At 45.7% G+C, this 20,150-nt stretch overlaps 1 protein-coding gene across 2 annotated transcripts in view; it reads left to right on the top strand.

Annotated features, from left to right (window-relative positions):
- Positions 1-19,936: 19,936 nt before the first annotated feature.
- Positions 19,937-20,150, top strand: part of PTK2 (protein tyrosine kinase 2) — a 430,903-nt gene continuing 430,689 nt past the window's right edge. For both annotated transcript variants that reach the window (XM_030546402.1, XM_030546403.1), the window contains exon 1: positions 19,937-20,096. The gene's annotated coding sequence lies outside the window, so the exon portion shown is untranslated. The remainder of the gene's footprint in view (positions 20,097-20,150) is intronic.

Raw genomic sequence — 20,150 nt, 5'->3', positions numbered from 1 at the left:
AAGCCTATTTTTTCCTTGTTAGAATTGAGCTTTTAAGCTGCGTTTGTGTTATTACGAAGTACCTAGAATACCAAAGCAAGATAGGCACTCACAATATAATCAAATAAAGCATAGCTGTGGGGAATGCCCCCAAAAGAAGTCTTCTGGGACCTGCATATACATGCACTGCACTAAGATAAGGCATTGGCAACCAAAGCTTTACTGGGGGTGTCTACCAAGGATCCAAGAAGAGCATCACCACTTTGTTGCTTAGTATTACTACCTGCATTACAGTTGTGACAACCTAGCATTATAGAGTCCATTTCTCTTAACTGATAAATGGTTTGGTTGTACATGACATCTAGAGAAATTCACTCATATTAACAAGCATAAGATCAATGTTTCTAGAACACAGCTGTGTCTAGACAGCTGGCTGCTGTCAAAACTTATCAAAATGTACCTCATGGGGTAATATGGGAAGGAGCAGTTCTGTTCCTGGTTCTAATACTGACTCACTGTGTGACCTCAAGCAAAACACTTCACTTCTTTATGTACAACTTCAGTCACCTGCAAATGGGTATAATTTCTCATCTTCCAGAGGTACTGTAAAGCTGAGTTAATGCCTATAAAGAGCTTTGCAATCTTCAGATGACACACCACATAAGGTCATGTATTATTGTAAACTATATGAGGATGCTGTGTAGAATCAAGCCTAAATACAGAATATGAATGCTAGAGATATACTAGATACAAATGTCTGTTTTTGCTGATCTAACATACCATAGGTAAAAGATACAATAATGAAAAAGTTTTAAAATGTTTTTTAATTATAAAATTGGCATTTGTATGTATTGCAGGCAAGTCACTTTGATAAAGAGAAAAACAGAAGACACAACATGTGTTCATGACAGGACGAGAGCCTGTACTGTAGTGCAATCTCTATCATGCAAGCGCAACTTACAAATATATAATTTATTTTTAACATAACTGCACTCAAACAAAAAATGTAAAACTTTAGAGACTACAAGCTAAGCACAAAGGGGCATACGAATGTTTAGCATATCTGACATGTAAATATCTTGCGACGCTGGCTACAACAGTGCAATACGAACACCTGTTCTCACTTTCAGGTAACATTATAAAGAAGAAGTGGGCAGCATTACCTCCTGTAAATGTAAATAAACTTCTTTTTCTTAGCGAGTGGCTGAACAAGAAGTAGGACATAGTGGACTTGTCTGAGGTGAATTGAAAAAATACTGTTTCTTCTGTTTCTTTTTTACTGTGCAAATATTTGTAATAAAAAAATCATATAAAGTGAGCACTGTACACTTCAGATACTGTGTTGTAACTGAAATCAATATATGTGAAAATGTAGAAAACATCCAAAAATCTGTATAATAAATTTAAATTTCCATTCTATTATTGTTTAACAGAGCGATTAAAACTGCAATGATTCGTGGCTTTTTAAAAATTTGGTTAATTTGTTTTGTATTAATTGCATGCATTAACTGCAATTAATTGACAGCCCTAGTGTTTTGTATAGTAACCAGCATAATAATGCTCCAGTCTTGATTGAAGCCTCTGGCTACTACTGAAATATTGTTATTAACAGTAATCACAACACATTGTGAATACTTTAATTTGTAGGTCACTAATGAGGTCTGAATGAGTATCTCAACAAATGCAAACAAATCTCAGATTTTCTCCTCATCACTTGTTTTCCTGGAGTTTTTTGCCAACACTTAATTTTTTAAAAATTGTTATAATGATTTGGAACCATAAAATTGTGCAAGAGACAACTTATAAGACTATAAAATCTTAGGCCCCGATTCAGTAAAGTACTTAAGCATATGCCTAATATTAAGCCTGTGAGTAGTTCCATTGTCTAATGTGGTTCAAGTTAGGAATATGGTTTAGCACCTTGTTAAACTGGAGCCTTATTACTGTTACCCTCATTTCCACTCCCTCTCTGCTTTCTCTGATTGTTTGCTACTCGCTTGCTGTGTCTTATCAAAAATTAGATTGTAAGCTCTTTACAGAATGGACCTGGTCTACCCATATGTTTGTATAGTGCCTTGTACAGCAGACCTCCAATCCTGATTGGGTCATTCGGAAGCTATCATAATATAAATAATACACAAAATATCAAAGACAAAGGGCTAGAGATTCTCAGCTGGCACAAATAAGTGAAGTTCTATTTCCTTCAGTGGAGCTATGCCAATTTATAGCAGCAGTTGAGGATCTTCCCCAAAGGAAATTGATAGCCAAAAACAGGCCTGATATTCTGGACATGAAAGACAGTTGAAAAGCAGTATAATTGGCTACTTCTTCAATATTTTTCAAAGTACTTACTGCTGAACATAAGAGGAAAAAGCATGAATCATTGTGAAGCTGCAAATATTTGGCTTTTTTGACAATAGTAAAATATACTCTCCTACAATCATCTCTTGCAAAGTACTACACTTAGGGTACATCTATACTACCCGCCGGATCAGCGGGTAGTAATCAATCTATCGGGGATCGATTTATCGTGTCTCGTCTAGACGCGATAAATCGATCCACAAATCGATGCCCGTTCTCCACCTCAGCAGGAGGAGTAAGCAGCGTCGATGGAGGAGCCACGGTAGTTGACTCGCCGCCGTGAGGACGGCCAGGTAAGTCAAACTAAGATACTTCAACTTCAGCTACGTGAATAGCGTAGCTGAAGTCGCGTATCTTAGATAGTTCTGCCCCCTTCCCCCCCCCGGTGTAGACCAGCCCTTCGGAAGGAAAAAAATCAAACGCACAACTACAAAATAGCGAATAACTGACTAGGCTATAGTAATGCTGAAAAGGATCTGGGTGTCAGAGTGAATCACAGACTGAATATAAGCCAACAATGTGATGCAGTTGCAAAAAAGATTAATATTATTCTGTGTTGTTTTAACAGAAGTGTTGTATGTAAGACATCCGAGGTAATTAGGATGGCTACTGATGCATTCCCAGAATACTGGACGTTCTGGTTGGCCTGAACGCCCCCGCAGCCAGTGTGACCTGGCATGCACAGTACATGTGAGATCACACTTCATGGAGAATGCCATTTTGAAGAGCACCGTGCCCCCACTGATCTGACCTCGCATGCACAGTCTGTGTGAGGGCATGTTGGGAGGGGTAGAGTGGTAAACTCTTCAAAATGAAGATAAAACCATGTCTGATTTTATATCAGTACCAGAAAGGGGACATGCCACACAAAAACAGCATTGTCCTGCTTAAAATCAGACGAATGGCCTGCCAGGAGGTAATTACTCTGCTGTGCTTGGCACTAGTGAGGCCTCAGCTGAAGTATTTTATGTCCACTTTTGAGTGCCACACTTTTAGAAAGATGTGGACAAAGATGTGGAGAGAATCCTGAGGAGAGCAAAAAAAGTGATAAAAGATTTAGAAACCTGACCTACGAAGTTGAAAAATTGGGCATATTTAGTTTTGAGAAAGAAGATGGAGGTGGGGATCTGATAATAGTTACTCTTCAAATAGGTTAATGCACCCCTTTATTCACCACTGTCATGTAATTAGGATATGTTTTGTACAAAATGTGCCTTGTGAGGTATAATTCTAAAAGACTTGTTCTGCTAGACATTAATATCTCATTGTAAGTGCTATCGTCATCTGTGAAGTTACGAAGTTTGGCTGTGTATGTGTTACTGAAACATGTTGTGAGGTTGAAAACACCCACAAGCAGCCTTTCAGGTATAACAGTAAAAAGGCCAAACATATTAATGGCTTACTGAGGAAATGCACACAAGCACAAGGAAAATGTGTACAAAAGAAACCTCTCAGCAGATAGCATTACACAATGGGAACTGTTTGACCCAGGTCACAGCAAAAGAGCTTTCACAAGTGGAAAGAAGATATAAAAGGGGGAAATGACATCATGATGGTACCTCACTCTTCCTACAACACAGCTGGAAACACCTGAGGAACAAAGACTGAACTAGGGGAAGTGATGGCCCCAGGCTAAAGAGATTTAGCTATTCCACTGTGAACATTTTTGCTGTAGTCTTGATTTTAAAAACTGGGCCTAGGCAGTGGTGAGCTGGAGCTGGTTCCCACCAGTTCACAAGAACCGGTTGTTAAATTTAGAAGCCAGTGTAGAGCCGGCTGTTAAAGGGACAGGTGGGTGGACAAACAACTCCAGTCCGCGGGCCACATCCAGCCCGTGGGACCATCCTGTCTCCGGCCTGCCTGAGCTCCCAGCTAGAGAGGCTCCCCAGGGGATTTATAGCCTGTGTATGAAAACCTGGGAAACCCAAGCTGCAAAGCCAAAGCAGCTTGTGCCTTAAGAATCTGCCAACCTGTTTATCACTCAGGGTAAGAATTTGCCATTTCATATCCTATCTAGTATGTTCAGCTCAGTTTTGCATTTTTGTTTATTTACTAGGTAATCTGCTTTGATCTTTTTGATATCACTTAAAATCTTTTTGTAGTTAATAAACTTATTTTATGTTTTAGTCAGAACCAGTGTGCATTTGACTATGGTGCCTGGGGAAAATCTCAGCTGGGTTGCCACAAGTGTGCATGGTCCTCTTCAGATTGAGGGACAGGCAGACCAGGTATTAAATCCATATAATGGCCAGATTTGACCAGGGCAGGATGGTACTGCTCTGGGGTTCTAGGCTGAGAGACGGATGGTTAGAGAGCCTGCATGTAACTGCAGCTGGATGTGTCCCTACCTGTGTGAATGCTGGTGAAAGTGCAAGCTAGGAGGACTTTGCAGCTTGTCAGAGCAGCACAGTCTGAGAGGAAGCCCAGGCTGGTGGGCCAGAGGACTCAGTGGTACCCAAGTTCCAGGTGGCACCTGGGGAGGAACCTGTTACAAAGGGCTCTTATAAAGATGATGGTGATCAATTGTTCTCCATGTCCAGTGAAGACAAGACAAGAAGTAAAGGGGTTTAATTTGCAGCAAGGGTGATTTAGGTTAGATATTAGGGAAAACTTTATAAGTTACTAAGGAGCCTGTGGAAGTCCCATCACTGGAGGTTTTTAAGAACAGATTAGACAAACATCTGTCAGGGACAGTCTAGATCAGTTGGTCTCAACCTATTTACCATTGTGGGCCACATATGCAGCTCTGTGTTATGTGGGCTGCATCCACATAGTGGATTGATATATACTACCTATATAGCTCTGAGGATGTCACATGAGCTGCAGCTGTGTACTGATTGGGCCACAAGTTGAGAACCACTGGTCTAGATTAACTTGGTCCTGCCTCAGCACAGGGGGTTGAACTAGATGTCCTCTCAAGTCCCTTTCAGCCCTAAATTTCTATGATTTTATGATTCTTCCTTTAGGGGTGTGCATTGGTTTACTTTAGCTCCAATTATGTCCCTTGTAATTAAAGAAACCAATACTTGAATTTAGAATGAGGAGACAAAATAAGGAGACATTTTTGCTATATTCCTAAATAAAAACATCAAATATGGTAAAAATTATTGTTGTATGCCAGATATTTTACAAAATACAAAATGACTTCCAAGTGATTACATATTTGACTCTAAAGCTGGTGTGTAAGAGACACAAATATTAGCTAGACACCAGAAGTTTAACGGACTCCACTTCACTTCCTATTTATTATAGTAGATAGTACAGTACTTGCATTATTTTAATTGAAAGAACCCTGTCAACTACAGTAGCTTGAAAACAACACTATTACTGCTACTGGATTTCCCCTTTTTATTTTAGTTTCCTGTGGAGCAAACAGAGGCAGACTGAGGTTATATGGGGACTGGAGGCAGGCACAGCCCCAATCTTGCTCTCATCTTTTTCTTTACGTGCAAATAAAAATAAGCTAGTCAAGCATGAAAACTAGGGGGAAAATTTTTGTAAAAATCTCTCAACCTATCACTGCAATGAAATTCCAGGCAGACTATTTCCAAAATGTATAGAACATTTTCTCCCTACTGGAGCACTTTCCCCCCTATCTCATACACCAGAACGCTGGTCTACCATATCTGAATGGTTAAAAGCACTCAGATACCATATAAAAGAAAAAGAAATCTAATTTAAGATGCAATTAAGTGCAGTGTAAAATAGTTAGACTTTAATACATTTAAAGAATTTATAAGTAGTTCAAGATTTTCACTACAAAATCTGTGGTTTCTGTCCTCGGATACATACATGGTCTAGTGCAGTGGTCCTCAAAGTCGGTCCACCGCTTCTTCAAGGAAAGCCCCTGGTGGGCCGGGCCAGTTTGTTTACCTGCCGCATCCGCAGGTTTGGCCGACTGCAACTCCTACTGGCCATGGTTCACCGCTCCAGGCCAATGGGGGCTGTGGGAAGCGGCAGCCAGCACATCCCTCGTCCTGCGCTGCCTCCCGTAGCCCTCATTGGCCTGGAGCCGTGAACCGCAGCCAGTGGGAGCCCCGATCGGCCGAACCTGCAGACATGGCAGGTAAACAAACTGGCCCGGCCTGCCAGCGGCTTTCCCTGAACAAGTGGCAAACTGGCTTTGAGAACCACTGGTCTAGTGGACTGAGAAAGGAATGGAGAGCAGGAACTCCTAAGTGGCTTTTGGTAAGCTATTTCTGTTTCCCTTTCTGTAAAATTTGGATTATAATACTTACCTACAGTATTTTTAGGGGGTTTTAAGGATTTAAGGTCTGATCAAAAACCCACTAAAATCAATGGGAGTCTTTCCACTGACTTCAGACAGTATTGGACTGGGCCCTAAATAATATTTCTGAAGCATGTAGAAAATGTAAAATATTGTATGAAATCTTGGTATTGACAACTCCAGGGAACTCTTCCTATTGAATTGGTCCCAGGGGTGAAAGTAATATAAAGGACTTACCGGTATGCAGGATGGCCAGAGTCCTGGGCAAGGTGGGGGGACAGCTCTGGGTGGGCGGAAGGGGCGGGACCTTGGGCGGAAGGGGTGGGGCTGGGACCAGACTTCCCTTGCCGGTCCTGCGCCGCCCAGGACTCCAGCGACGATTTAAAGGGCCCGGGATTCCGGCTGCTGGTGTGGTATGGCAGCTGATGTGGTACGGCAGTAGCGGCCAGGAGCCCGAGGCCCTTTATATTGCCTCCGGAGCCCTGGGGTAGCGGCGGTGATTTAAAGGGCCCGGGGCTCCGGCCGCTGCCAGGAGCCCTGGGTCCTTTTAAATTGCTGTGCCCCAGGGTAGCTGCCCGTCCCCCCCAACCCCCTAGCAGCAGCCCTGCCGGTAGGTCGGCTGTATACTGGCAGCCACTTTCTTACTGGTACGCCGTACCGGACCATACTGGCTTACTTTCACCTCTGATTGGCCTGAACCAGTCTTCCATCATGATATTGCAATTCACTTTTATGTTGGAGGTGCCATGTTTCAAATGTGTTTTAACACTGAGGTCCTGGCCCCTTGTCATGATTAAAGATCCTACCAGTTATTAATTGGAAAGGTTATTTTTATATGTCAGGTATCATCCAAAGGCAAACTAGAGTTTTATGTTTACAAATCTATCAAATAACTTTTTTCTTTAGCGTCTTTCAAATTTTTTCAACTTAAAATGTCTTTAAAATATAGTGGAATTAGAACAATGTAGTTGCTGACCAATTTTAAAACAATGAAGTTGCTGAAGCTCAGGAGAATGATATCCTGCATTAAACATTATGCCCCAGTTTGCAAGCTGTCTCTCCTCTTCCCAAGTGTACTACTTAACGAGTATGGTTTTTCCCTCTAAATATTGGGTAAAAAAAATTACAATAGTATATATATTTGTTTTGCACATGAGCTAAGGACAATCTGACCTTTAATAAATATATTATTTTAAAGATATGCTAGACAGAATTAAATTATTTTGTAATTTAAACTTTTGAAACATTACAAAGATTAAGATTGATACTCTATAGAACATATAAGTAAAATAAAAATAAAAGATTCAAAAGTCTTCCATTTACAAGGTTAGAAGGGACATATGTGTCAACTGGCCCAGACGCTAATTTCTGGAAGATGTTTTTTGCAGTAGTATATGGCTCTTTGTTAACCTATACTGACATTTCAACCGGTGGCCTTGAGGTTGAGAGATGGCTTGCTGTGCTGAATAAGATTTTTCTTCATATTAACCCATAATATGGATGAAATATTTAAATGTTTCCAAATAAATTCCTATGCTTATTTCCTGTTAAATTGTAATGTGACGCTCAATATGAACTTGAAAACTGTATTTTCAGCAAACCTACAGATTAAATTTACCACCTAGACAGAAGGGTAGGTTTTTTTTCTATCACAAAATAAGTCTCAGTAGACATCTGCTCTCAGATGAATTTGCCAGTCTCCTCCCACTACAGTCTATGGGAGCACTGCATGTATCTCCAGGGGCAGAATTTGTCTCTTAAATATAAAACTATTTATAATTATTGATGCTAATTACCTTCTATTTTTACTGTTTTGGTTGTATCAACATCTTGTCCATGCTGATCTTCTTTCAGGACACAGTAAAGGAATTGGTGGGGAGCACCCTGAACACTCATTGCAGATGCTATGCCAGTTCTGTTGGTAAACAAAGGAATTCAGCCTGCAAGGGCACCTTCCAGGAGAACTGACTTCACACACACCCATACAGGGCTGCCCAGAGGATTCAGGGGGCCTGGGGCAAAGCAATTTTGGGGGCCCCTGCCATCAAAAAAAGTTGCAACACTAGAGAATACTATATTCTCGTGGGGGCCCCGGGGGGGCCCAGGGCCTGGGGCAAATTGCCCCACTTGCCCCCCTACTCCCCAGGGCAGCCCTGCATCCATAAGAAACAAAAGGTGCTGCAGAATTTGATTTAGCAGTGGCAGAACAAAGTAATAATGAATAATTCACTACCCTACGTGGCACAAGCCCAAAAGTTACTTTAAATTTTTAAAAGGTGGGCTTTTTTTTTAAAAAGTATATGTCACCGGCTTCACTCAGCACTAGCGGTGCCTCCTCCTGGGAGCTCTGGGGATTAGCTCTTGCCAAGCACTGCCCTCCTTTGGCAGGGTCTCAACTAGTCATCCCTTTCACCCTGTGGCCCCTCTCACTCCCAAAGCTGCAGCTGCCTGTTTGTGCCTTGGCCCTCCAGCCAGGTCACTAAGGTCCTCTCCCCTTCCAGGGAAATCAAAGTCCTTCCAGACCAGATGTCCAGCTGGTATCGCCACTTCCCAGGCCTGCTCACTACACTGGGTTCTCGCCCAGGGACCCTATAAAAAGCAGCTAAGGTCTGTACAGTCCTACTCCTTGCTACTATTTCCCACTTATCTGTCTTCTCCCTCTTTCTGGGTTTGCCAGCCCAAGCTCCCTCCTCTCAGAGAGTAGGATGACCAGACATCCCAATATTAGGGACTTTGTCTTATACATGAAAGTAATCCTCCCCAAAAGTTCCAATTTTTCACATTTGCTATGTGGTCACACTAACAGGGAGTGACTATAGACTAGTTCCTTGCAGTCCCCTTGCCGCTCACAGCTCCAGGGCTTTACACAGGCCCATCTGGCTCTTGCCCAGCTGATCCCATTTTCAGTTAGTGGCCTGCTCCTTGTCTCCTTCTTCAGGGGCAGCCTGAGCAGTTAATAGGCCTGCCTAGCCAGGGCCAGCTCTAGGTTTTTTGCCAACCCAGGCAAAAAAATTTTTGTCTGCCCCCCTCCCCACCCCAGGCTCTCACCGCCCTCCTTGCCACCCCATCCCTGGGCTCTCTCTTCCTCCCCCCACCCGCACTCCCTGTCGCCCCAGCCCTGGGCTCTCTCTTCCTCCCCTCCCCCACCAACACACCCTGCGTCCCCAGTGCTGGGCTCTCCACCTCACCTGCACCCTCTGCTGCCCCAGTGCTGGGCTCTCTCTTTTCCCCCGCCATCCGCACTCCCTGCTGCCCCAGCCCTGGGCTCTCTCTTCCTCCCCTCCCCCACCAACACACCCTGCGTCCCCAGTGCTGGGCTCTCCATCTCACCTGCACCCTCTGCTGCCCCAGTGCTGGGCTCTCTCTTTTCCCCCGCCATCCGCACTCCCTGCCGCCCCAGCCCTGGGCTCTCTCTTCCTCCCTCCCCCACCAACACACCCTGCGCTCCCAGTGCTGGGCTCTCCACCTCACCTGCACCCTCTGCCGTCCCAGTGCTGGGCTCTCTCTTCCCCCCCCCACCCGCACCCCCTGCTGCCCCAGTCCTGGGTTCCCCCCAACCAGTGCTGACTCTGCTAACTCCCCTCTCGCCTCCAGATGGTCCAGTGCTGGCAGGGTTGGGGTAAGTAGCGGGGCTCCCAGGCCGCCCCTCAGCCCAGGGTCCCTCCAGCCAGGGCTCCCGCCTCCAGGACCGGTTGGAACCCGGGAGGGCAGAGCTGGGGGACCGCCCCGGCAGGGGGCTGAGGAGCTGGGGCAGGGTATCTCCAAAGGGAGCAGAGCCCTGGAGAGTGGGATGCAGGCCCCCCACAGCAGTGCCCCACCCTCTATGGCTCTGCTGCTGCTGCTGCTTCTGGCCGCCCTGCCGCAGACCCTGGGCAGCTTGGGCTGCTTTGCCCAGCCCTGTGCAGCGCTGAGGGGTAGGCCACCCTGCAGCACCTGCTGATGGCTCCATGCACCCGGCGGGGCGGCCCCCAGCCTGAGTGTCCCCTGCTCGGAGCCTGCCCAGCCACAAGATGCGATGCTGCTCCCCCACGGCATGAACCACAGTGGCCCCAGGGCACCCCTCACACAGACAAGCTGCTGCTGCCACGGTCGGCTCTAGGCTTTTGCTGCCGGAAGCAAAAAAAAAAAAAAAAGATGGCCAGAATGCTGCCCTTGAAAATGTGCCGCCCCAAGCACATGCTTGGTTTGCTGGTGCCTAGAGCCGGCCCTGTGCCTAGCCACTTTAACCCCTCCAGGCCTCGTGTGGGCGGGGCACCTCATCACAGTATAGATAAAAGGGATGGGGAGAGGAGGGATGAAAGCATAGAGAGAGAAATAGGAGATATGAAGAAATGAAGGAAATTCTTTAAAAAATTAAAAATTAAAAAAATTATTGAAAGTCACAGATGGGAAATGGTCATTCTAGAAGAGCTTGACCAGGTCCAAGAAGTGTCAGCAACAGTAACAAAGGCCCAACACACCTGACCTATTGATAAAAGATGTGGGACCAAACTCTGCTCTCAGTTACACTTGTGCGAATCTAGAACAACTCCATTGAAGTCAACGGACCAATTTTATCACTGATGTCTGTGGAATTACTTCAGATTTATAATGGCGAAATTAAAAATAGAATTTGGCTCATAGTTGTAAGCTGTTTGGCCACTGTCTTATAAATTGCCAGTAAAGCATCATGTACATCCATGCTACTTATGTATAATACACTAATAAAGTTAAACTAGGATATGAAAAAAATATGCTTACAAACAAGGAGAAACCATCTGCAACTGACTTACAATGCCATTTTTCTTAAACAGGTACCCAAATGGCCACATAACTTTCTAAGGAAACAGATGTTCATAAGAAGGAAATACTTTAGTATTAGAAAAGTTACATGTTATTAGCACACATTCAAGAAAAGAACAAAGCCTTAATTTAACAAGTTGTGATCTTTTGATCTTGGAGGCAGCAAGGACCATAATAAGATAAGATAGTTCTATAGTTATCATAAAGGTGGAAAGTCATATGAGTTATTTCAGAGCTTCAATAAAAATTAAGTGTATTGCAAGTCTCTCATTTTTAATCATCATGAAATTTTAGGGACGCTAACGTGTCTATATATAAAGTTCTGCAATAACTGTTTTGGTTCCTGTAAAATACACACTGCTGCACCTAACCATGGTTTTAGACTTGTACAAAGAGCAAGAATTTCTGTGTAACGAACTACAGCTCTGTGCAGTAGTTCCTCTATCATAACAACAGCTTTAATAGAAAAGAGGAGAAAAGGTGCCTAGAGGACTATTTGACTTGTGCAGCGCTCATTATGCAAAAGGCTGATGCTGTGGACAACTTGATTGTTAAAGTAATTGCACGTAACATTATGCATTAAAAGGTCTATTCTTCAGGGATTTTTTTAAAGTAAATATCTCCTAGATATACCCTAATCAAATGAGTTAGTTCTGCAAAGCAAAGGAAGGTCATTGTAAACCAGAGGCTTTCTCCCTTCCTTCTCTAGCACAGCAGCTCTCCAGTGAAGTGAAAGGGTGCAGTGTGGTATTGTGACAGTCAGCTGAGAGGATTGTTCAGGTACAGCATTGCACATTAGCATTATTGCTGCACTATTACAGAAATACTAGGCATCCAGAGTGCTAGACACTTCACAAAGCACCTCCTAAAGAGACAAAAAGGCAGTGTCTGCACCGTGAAAACTGCTATGTTTGACACTGGGAAGGTCAAACGTGGGTGTCTCACTGCCCTTGGCTCTCTTATGAGCTACTGTTGAACATATTTGTCTAGCTAATGTAACTGTATTCAGAACCAGTTGTGAAAAAGTGTGGTTGTCCTCCCAGTACAACACGGGCTCTCTCACATTACACTAAAACTGGTGCTCTTTGTGTTTAATGAAGAAACGTATGCTTCAAAGGATTTAGTTAACAACAGCAGCTCTTTAGGGAAGGGCCCTGTTATTTTATTAATATGCACCCCTATGGCACTGTAATCAAATGAGTAGCCACTTTTCAATTCCTGGAATCACAGTGCAAGTGCAGCTCTTTTTCCCCCCAGAATCAGATCTGTCAGGTCTCCCCAGTCGGAGAAGGAGAATTCTTCTTTTGGGATTAATTTAAGTCAGTTTTTACAATGTCTTTCCCTCTAGTGATGAAGAATTTTTAAAACTCTTCTGATTTTAGTTGTCACAGCTTGAAATAGCCCTGCAGTTCAGAGCTCTCTCTCTTTCACAAGCCTATCGTTGTGGTTGTTTTCATGAATATTTACCATTTTGCAGTACAGTTGTAGATGCCTGACTGCTGCTAAGCTCCAAAACACTGAGAACTAGAGTTTTTTAAGCTATTCCCTCCAGCCCTATCATTCAATAACCAAAAGATAACGAATGCTATGCTAGAACGAAGTTTGCTATTTTATTGTTTATAACAATGCAGCACAATGTTTCACAGGTTTAATAATTGCTACAGAGTTAAATCAGATAATATCATGGATAAGACAAATAATATTAATGTTCAGTTGAATGAGTTACTCCAGTATTTGCTGAATTCTAGGGGGCAGTGTGTCCTGTACTTCCACACTATTTCTGGGGTGGCAGGAACTCAATTCTAAGTTTCCTTCCATCTGAACCATGTGAAAGAGACCTGTCACCACAGATCTCATCTTTCCCTCCTGAACAGGACTCAGTCTCCCCCTCTGCTTAGCAGTTTCAGAAATGCCATGCACTTTGAGAAGTAAATACTAAGGAAGCACACAAGAGCACTAGGAGGGTGAATAGAACTGCAGTGGCTGCACTCAGCAAAAGGATTCCTGTGGCCTGCTCCTACTAAAGTAAGGAAAGACTGCAGCACTATATCCCTTCTCCCACATCATAGATGGCATAGGGAAAAGATGCAGGGTCTGAAACTAACAATCAAATCTCAGGGATTGAAAGAAGGATATTGGGCCTGATCCAGAGCCCATTGGAATCAATGGGAAAACTCCCAATGACTTCAAGGAGAATATAATTGGGCCACATGAAGAGGCATTGCTGTGTAGCTTTGAGTAAGTCACTTAATTATCCAGTCAGCATTTCCCCATCTGTAAAATTGTGATACATCCCAGTGGACGTAGGGAGAATAAAGTTGTAAATGTTTGTGAATTGCCTGTATTTGCTCAAGTCAGAGTATCTGAAAATAGGTATTTGTATATAAAAAGAATTTATAGATAATAAAAATAATAAATAGTATGTAGTCTTAAACTAAGAATTGGTACCGTATGGTTAAAGCAGGGGACAGGTAGAGAGAACCCATTGCTTCCAATCCTGGCTCTGTCACTGACAATTCGTGTGATTCTGGCAAATAAATTAAGTTCTTTGACCCAGATCGACAAGAGTTCTCTTTATGGGAGGTCCCTGCTCAAATCCTTTCTCCACCTTGCCTAAGGGGGGAATTGAACACATCTCAGATGAGTGTGCTAACCACTGGACTAAAAGTTAAGCTGTACTACTAGCACCACCACTGCCTCAGGCCAGACTTTGAATGGGACCTAAAGTTGCCCTCTTTCTAATTGCAGAAAACCAAACATCCATGCCCCTTCTCTGAGGCCCGGGTCCAGCTCACTCCATCCCCCATCCCTCTGTTGCTAGCTCTCTCCCACCCTTGCTCATTTTCACCAGGCTGGAGCAGGGTGTTAGGGTGTGGGAGAGGTTGAGGGCTCCAGCTGGGGGTGCGGGCTCTGTGGTGGGGCTGGGGATGAGAGGTTCAGGGTGCGAGAGGGGGCCCCAGGCAGGGCAGGAAGTTGAGATGCGGGCTCTGGGAGGGAGTTTGAGTGTGGGAGGGGGCCCAAGGCTGGGGCAGGGGGTTGGGGCGTGGGAGGAGGTGAGGGTTGTGGGTTGTGCTTACCTCAGGCAGCTCCTGGGAAGCAGCGACATGTCTCTCTGACTCCTCGACTGAGGGGTGGCCAGGGGTCTCTGCGGGTTGCCCCTGCATGCAGGCACCGCCCCCACAGTTTCCATTGGCTGTGGTTCCTGGCCAATGGGAGCTGCAGAGCCTGAGCTCAGGGTGGGGGCAGCACACAGAGACCCCGTGGCTGCCCCTCTACCTAGGAGCTGGAGGGACATGCTGGCCACTTCCCTGGAGCCATGCAGGGAGACTGCCTGCCCCACTGCGCTGCCAAACGGAGTTTTAATAGCCTGGTCAGCATTGCTGACTGCAGCCCTCAGGATCCCTTTTCGACCAGGTGTTCCAGCTGAAAACCGGACACCTGGTAACCCTAAATTCAGACCCAATCCACAAAGCAGCCTCTGAGCACACCTGTTGGATTGGCACTGCCCCCGTTCAAGTTAGGTGGATAAATCTTCCCCCAGTTCATGGATTGCTCTGGGGCTTAGTCAGGACATAGGCAACTGGATGCTTAGACTGAGGCTGAAGTGCACATGCCTACAGATAGAAATTTAGGCCTGGAGGGGACTTCTACCCTGAAAAATTAAGCGCTGAGTGAGTTTAAGTGCTTGCAAGGTTTGCTGGGAGTTTTGTGGATAGCAGTTGAACCTAAAATTAGTTTTAGGCACCTAAACTCCAGACTTGGGTGCCTAAATACTGTTATGGACAGGTTCTTTTGGGCATTAGCTTTGCTGCCTATAAAATGGGAATAGCAATATCTACCTCAAAAGCCTGTTCTGATGCTTCATTAATACTGCTTTGACATCTTTGGCTGAAAGGTCAGACATAGGTGCACCTATCAATACAGTAGAACTGAAATTGTATGAAAACAAACTTTATGAATGACCAGTCATACAAACCATTTTTCCCTGATGGGAAAAAAAATAATGTAACAAAAATTATATTGATGAAGAACAAGTTGACATCCCTTCACATTCCAAAACCTTCAGTGCATTGGAAATTATTTTGTAGTGGTTTAAAGTAGAAGTAGTAATACAGTGCACCATAATGCAATGTATGCACTGTACCTACTATAATTTCTAGATATTAAATGTTATGAACTCATCAATCCCCAATTAGTTTGTCACATAGCCATTCTACTGTAATTACAGAATAACAGAAATTACAGAGTTGTAAAAGTTTCTCTTTAAGAGAAAGGATTTTGTTGTGTGTGAGAGAGTTTTGAAATCATCCCTATATTTTTTTTATAAACCCTCCATTGTTTAAATTGTCCCATTGATGATTTAAATTCCCAAGAATAAGACACATAGCTAACTTTAAGCTGCAGAGACAGTTGCATAGCATAAGGGAAGTAGTGGTGAGGGAATCTTCATGGACTTCTCAAAACGCTTCGCTGAGGTAAATGGTACATTACTGCATATGACCAAGAAACCATATGAAAGTGTTGAAGCTGGTGAGCAAGGTGTTTCGGAGGTCTGAAGAGCTCAACAACAATCTTATATAGGATGATGACCCGTCTTATATTTTAAGGAACATTCTAGCCACCTTTTTGCTACCTTTGACTCACTCCTCAAACCCTTCACTCCTCCTGCCTACACTTGTCTCCACACAGAATCTCACTGATTTCTTCTGAGAGAAAATTGGCAAAATAGGAGGTGACCTTGCTCCCTCCTTTCTTTCCCCATTCCCTTACTATTTGCTCCTCCTTCTCCTCAGTCACAGATACAGAAGTTTCTCATTTGCTCTCTTCCTCAAACACTTTCTTTTGCTACAGTAACCCCATCCCATCTCCTGATCTCACTTGTGCCCACTCTCTTCCCCTTCCATAACTTCTCTCTCATAACCTTTCACTCTTCTCTGGCTTTCCCTCCATTTGTGCTAATCTCTCTCATTTTACAAAAAAATACCCTTGACCCCAACTGCCACTCCAATTATTGCCCCATCTCCTTTCCATCTCTAAGCTCACTGACTGCATTGTCTATTATTGATGTCTGGAGTTTCTCTCCTCCAATTCCATTCTAGACCATCTCCAAATCAATGTCCTTCTCCTGCACTCCACTGAAGCCACTCGCTAATGTCTCTTAACGACCTCTTTCTAGACAACACTCATAACCAGTACTCCATTATACCCCTTTTGACCTTGAACTGTCAGCCACCTTCAGCACCATCTACCATGTTTTTTTTTAAATCTTCTTCCCCATTGGCGTCCATGACTCTGTCCTTTCCTGGTTCTCCTCCTATTTCTCAAATTGCTCTTTCAGTGTGTCCTCAAAGGATCCTCCTCACCCCCTGCCCCAACTTTCTGTGGGAGTTCCTCAAAACTCTGTCCTTGGTCTCCCTTCTCTTCTCCCTCTGTATCTTATCTCTGGATAATCTCATTTGCATACATAAATTCAGCTATCTCTACACAGACAACTCACAGAGCTGCCTCTCTACCCCAGAATTGTCTCTTGTCCAAACAAAAATCTCAGCCAGTGTCTCTGACATCTCCTGATGGATGTCTAACTGTCATCTCAAACTCAAATTGGCTAAAATTAAGAGCTCTTTATTGTCCCTGCAAAAATCTTCCAGGCTACCTAATTTCTTGATAACTGTGGACAACACCACCATCTTGCTTTTCACTCAAGCCCCTAATCTAGGTGTTAAATTGACACTGACCTCTCCCTAGGTCTACACGTCCAAGCCACTTCTAAATCTTGCTGATTCTTTCTACATAACATCTGTAAGATATGGCTTTTCCTATCCAGCTACATACCTCATTGAGGCTCTCATCATCTAGCACCTTTATTGCCACAATATCCTTTTCTTTGGCCTTGACAAATATAATCTTGTCCCACTGAAATCCATTCCAGATGATGCTGCAGAGAACATTCTCCTAACCCATCACTTTAACTATGTCATCTCTTTGCATCCATCTGCTGGCTCCCCCTTTTCTATTGTATCAAACATAACTTACCTGTTTTTATTTTCAAAGCCCTTTGAAGTTTATCTCCACCCAACCTACCATCTCCAACAGCTATTGAGCTGTTGACTCTCACCTCTGATTGGCACATGATGCCAGTCTCTATCACCCACTTATTAAATTTTCAAACAAGCACCTTTGTGCTTTCTCCTATACTGCCCCTCATGGTTGGTAGGAGTTCCCTGTAAACTTTCACAAAGCCCCTTAATTTTTCTCTTCAAATCCCTCCTTAAAACCCTATGCCATGATGCCTGCAAAAACCATAACTATAGTAAGGCTGCTGGTATGCTGAAACCACTGCCTATTATGCTGACCAATATTGTTTCATTGTTTCCTTGTACTCCCCAACTGTCTGTATCTATGTTATCCCTTGTTTTATACTTAGTTTGCAAGCTCTTTGGGGGTAAAGACCATGTTTTTGTTCTGTATTTGTACACTGCCTAGCAAATTAGGATCCTGCTCCATGACTTGGGCTTCTAGGTACTACAATGATACAAATAAATAACACTTGGTGCCTAATTATTCCACATCCAGTATTAAGTCTATATGGATTATATTGTGTATAGTTTCTCAATAATCATGCAAAACTTCTCTATTTATCTAGGATTTTATACCAATCCTCTCAAAATGGTACCTGATCAAAAAGTATGAGGAGTTTGTACCACAAATACAATTTTGTGAGGTGCAGCTGTTTATACATAAGGCCTGTCCTTACCTTATTATACAGTTGTCCATTAGCTGGTGTGGACAAGAACAATGATCCAAAACAAAGGACACTAGACTGATATCCATGGAACAGGGGTTAAATTCTCTGCTCTGTCACAGACTTCTTGTATGATCTTGGGCAAGTCATTTAGTCTCTTTGTGTCTCAGTTCCCCACACCTAAAATGGGGATGATAGTACTTCCATACCTCACAGGGATGTTGTGAGAATAAGTACATTAAACATTGTGAGTCACTAAGATACTGCAGAGAGAGGTAAAGAGTGCCACCTTGGAGATGTGCAGGGGTGAAAGAAATCCCAGGAAAGTTGCAAAGTGAGTTAAAGGTGTGGTTTTACTACATTTAAGTGACCACTACAGAAACCCTCAGACCAACAAAAAGAGAGAAAAGGCTGTGAATGTGTGAAGGTGAAATACACTCCCTGCAGTTGAGGTTTGGTAGGGGAAGAGAGAGTTTGAGGAACAATGGGTTACATTTCCATTGTCTCCTAATAAATTCCATCTTCTACCAGTCCTGATTCCCTCACAAGGAGGGAAGACTGGTTGCTCCAAATGAACTTTTGAGAGGGAGGGCTGGTCCTTGAAGGCTGTGAAAAGAGGTTGACTGCCTATTCCCCTTCAGCAAAGCAGCTGGGAATGGGTATGGTCTCCCTTAGCGTTGGGACTGGTAGTTGTTTGTTCTCTGAGCCCAGGCCAGGCCCCTTGTAGGTAAAGAATAGGGTTGTCAGGTTTGATCCCCAGACCCTTGGGGTATTTGAGAAGGCAGTTCACCTGAGGCTGGGAAAGTTGGTCACTGTATTCGAGTGTAGAGCTGCTTCCTTCCTGAGGCTGGGAGGACTGACCATCATGGAGATCTGAACGGGGGTCCCCCCCCCAGGGGCTAGGAGGGCTGGCCCCCCTGTGGATCTGAGGGGCTTGGCCTCGCTGTGGCTAGGAGGGCTGACCCCCTACAGATCAAATGGGGTGGCCTGGCTGTGGCTGGGCCGGCTGCCCCCCTCGCGGATCTGAAAGGGGTGACCCCGAGGCTGGGAGGACTAGGCACCCCCCGCGGATCTGAGGGGGGTAACCCCGAGGCTGGTAGGGCTGGGCGCCCCCCCGCGGATCTGGGGGTGTGTGACCTCCGCGGATCTGAGGGGGGGTGACCCCGAGGCTGGGAGGGCTGGGCGCCCCCCGCGGATCTGAGGGGGGGTGACCCCGAGGCTGGGAGGGCTAGGCGCCCCCCGCGGATCTGAGGGGGGTGGCCCCGAGGCTGGGAGGGCTAGGTGCCCCCCGCGGATCTGAGGGGGGGTGACCCCGAGGCTGGGAGGGCTGGGCGCCCCCCGCGGATCTGAGGGGGGGTGACCCCGAGGCTAGGAGGGCTGGGCGCCCCCCGCGGATCTGTGGGGGATGGCCCCCAGGCTGGGAGGGCTAGGCGCCCCCAGCGGATCTGAGGGGGGGGTGACCCCGAGGCTGGGAGGGCTGGGCGCCCCCCGCGGATCTGAGGGGGGGTGACCCCGAGGCTAGGAGGGCTGGGCGCCCCCCGCGGATCTGAGGGGGGGTGACCCCGAGGCTAGGAGGGCTGGGCGCCCCCCGCGGATCTGAGGGGGGTGGCCCGGCTGTGGCTGGGAGGACTGGCCCCCCCCCTACGGAACTGTGGGGGGATGGCCCGGCTGTGGCTGGTCCCTGCGCGTGGGGGCTGTTCCCGGGTGGCTCTAAGGGGACACTCCGCCCCCGCGGCCGGGCGGCCGCACTGGTCCCTTCCCTTCGCAGCCATTCGTGCGGGGAGTGAGGCAGGCTGGCAGCGAGAGGGGGCAGCGGCGTATCCCATGGTGCAGCGCGCCGGGAGGGAGGGGGAGCGGCCTGGAGTGGCCGGGACAGACAGACGCAGCGGGGAGCGACGGGAGCCGGTCGGGGCCCTCGGCAGAAGCGGTGGACGGAGACGATTCAATTTCGCGGCGTCTCTCTCCCCCCCCCCCCCGGTCCCCTCGGGACGGAGAGTCAGGCCGGTGAGTCGCAGCGGCCGGGGCTGGCCGGAGGGGGGCAGGGAAAGTGAGGCAGAA

Source organism: Gopherus evgoodei, unplaced genomic scaffold, assembly GCF_007399415.2.
Source record: "Gopherus evgoodei ecotype Sinaloan lineage unplaced genomic scaffold, rGopEvg1_v1.p scaffold_44_arrow_ctg1, whole genome shotgun sequence".
NCBI lineage: Eukaryota > Metazoa > Chordata > Testudines > Testudinidae > Gopherus > Gopherus evgoodei.
The sequence above is the reverse complement of the archived record's forward strand: the minus strand, read 5'-3'. Positions and strand labels throughout refer to the sequence as shown.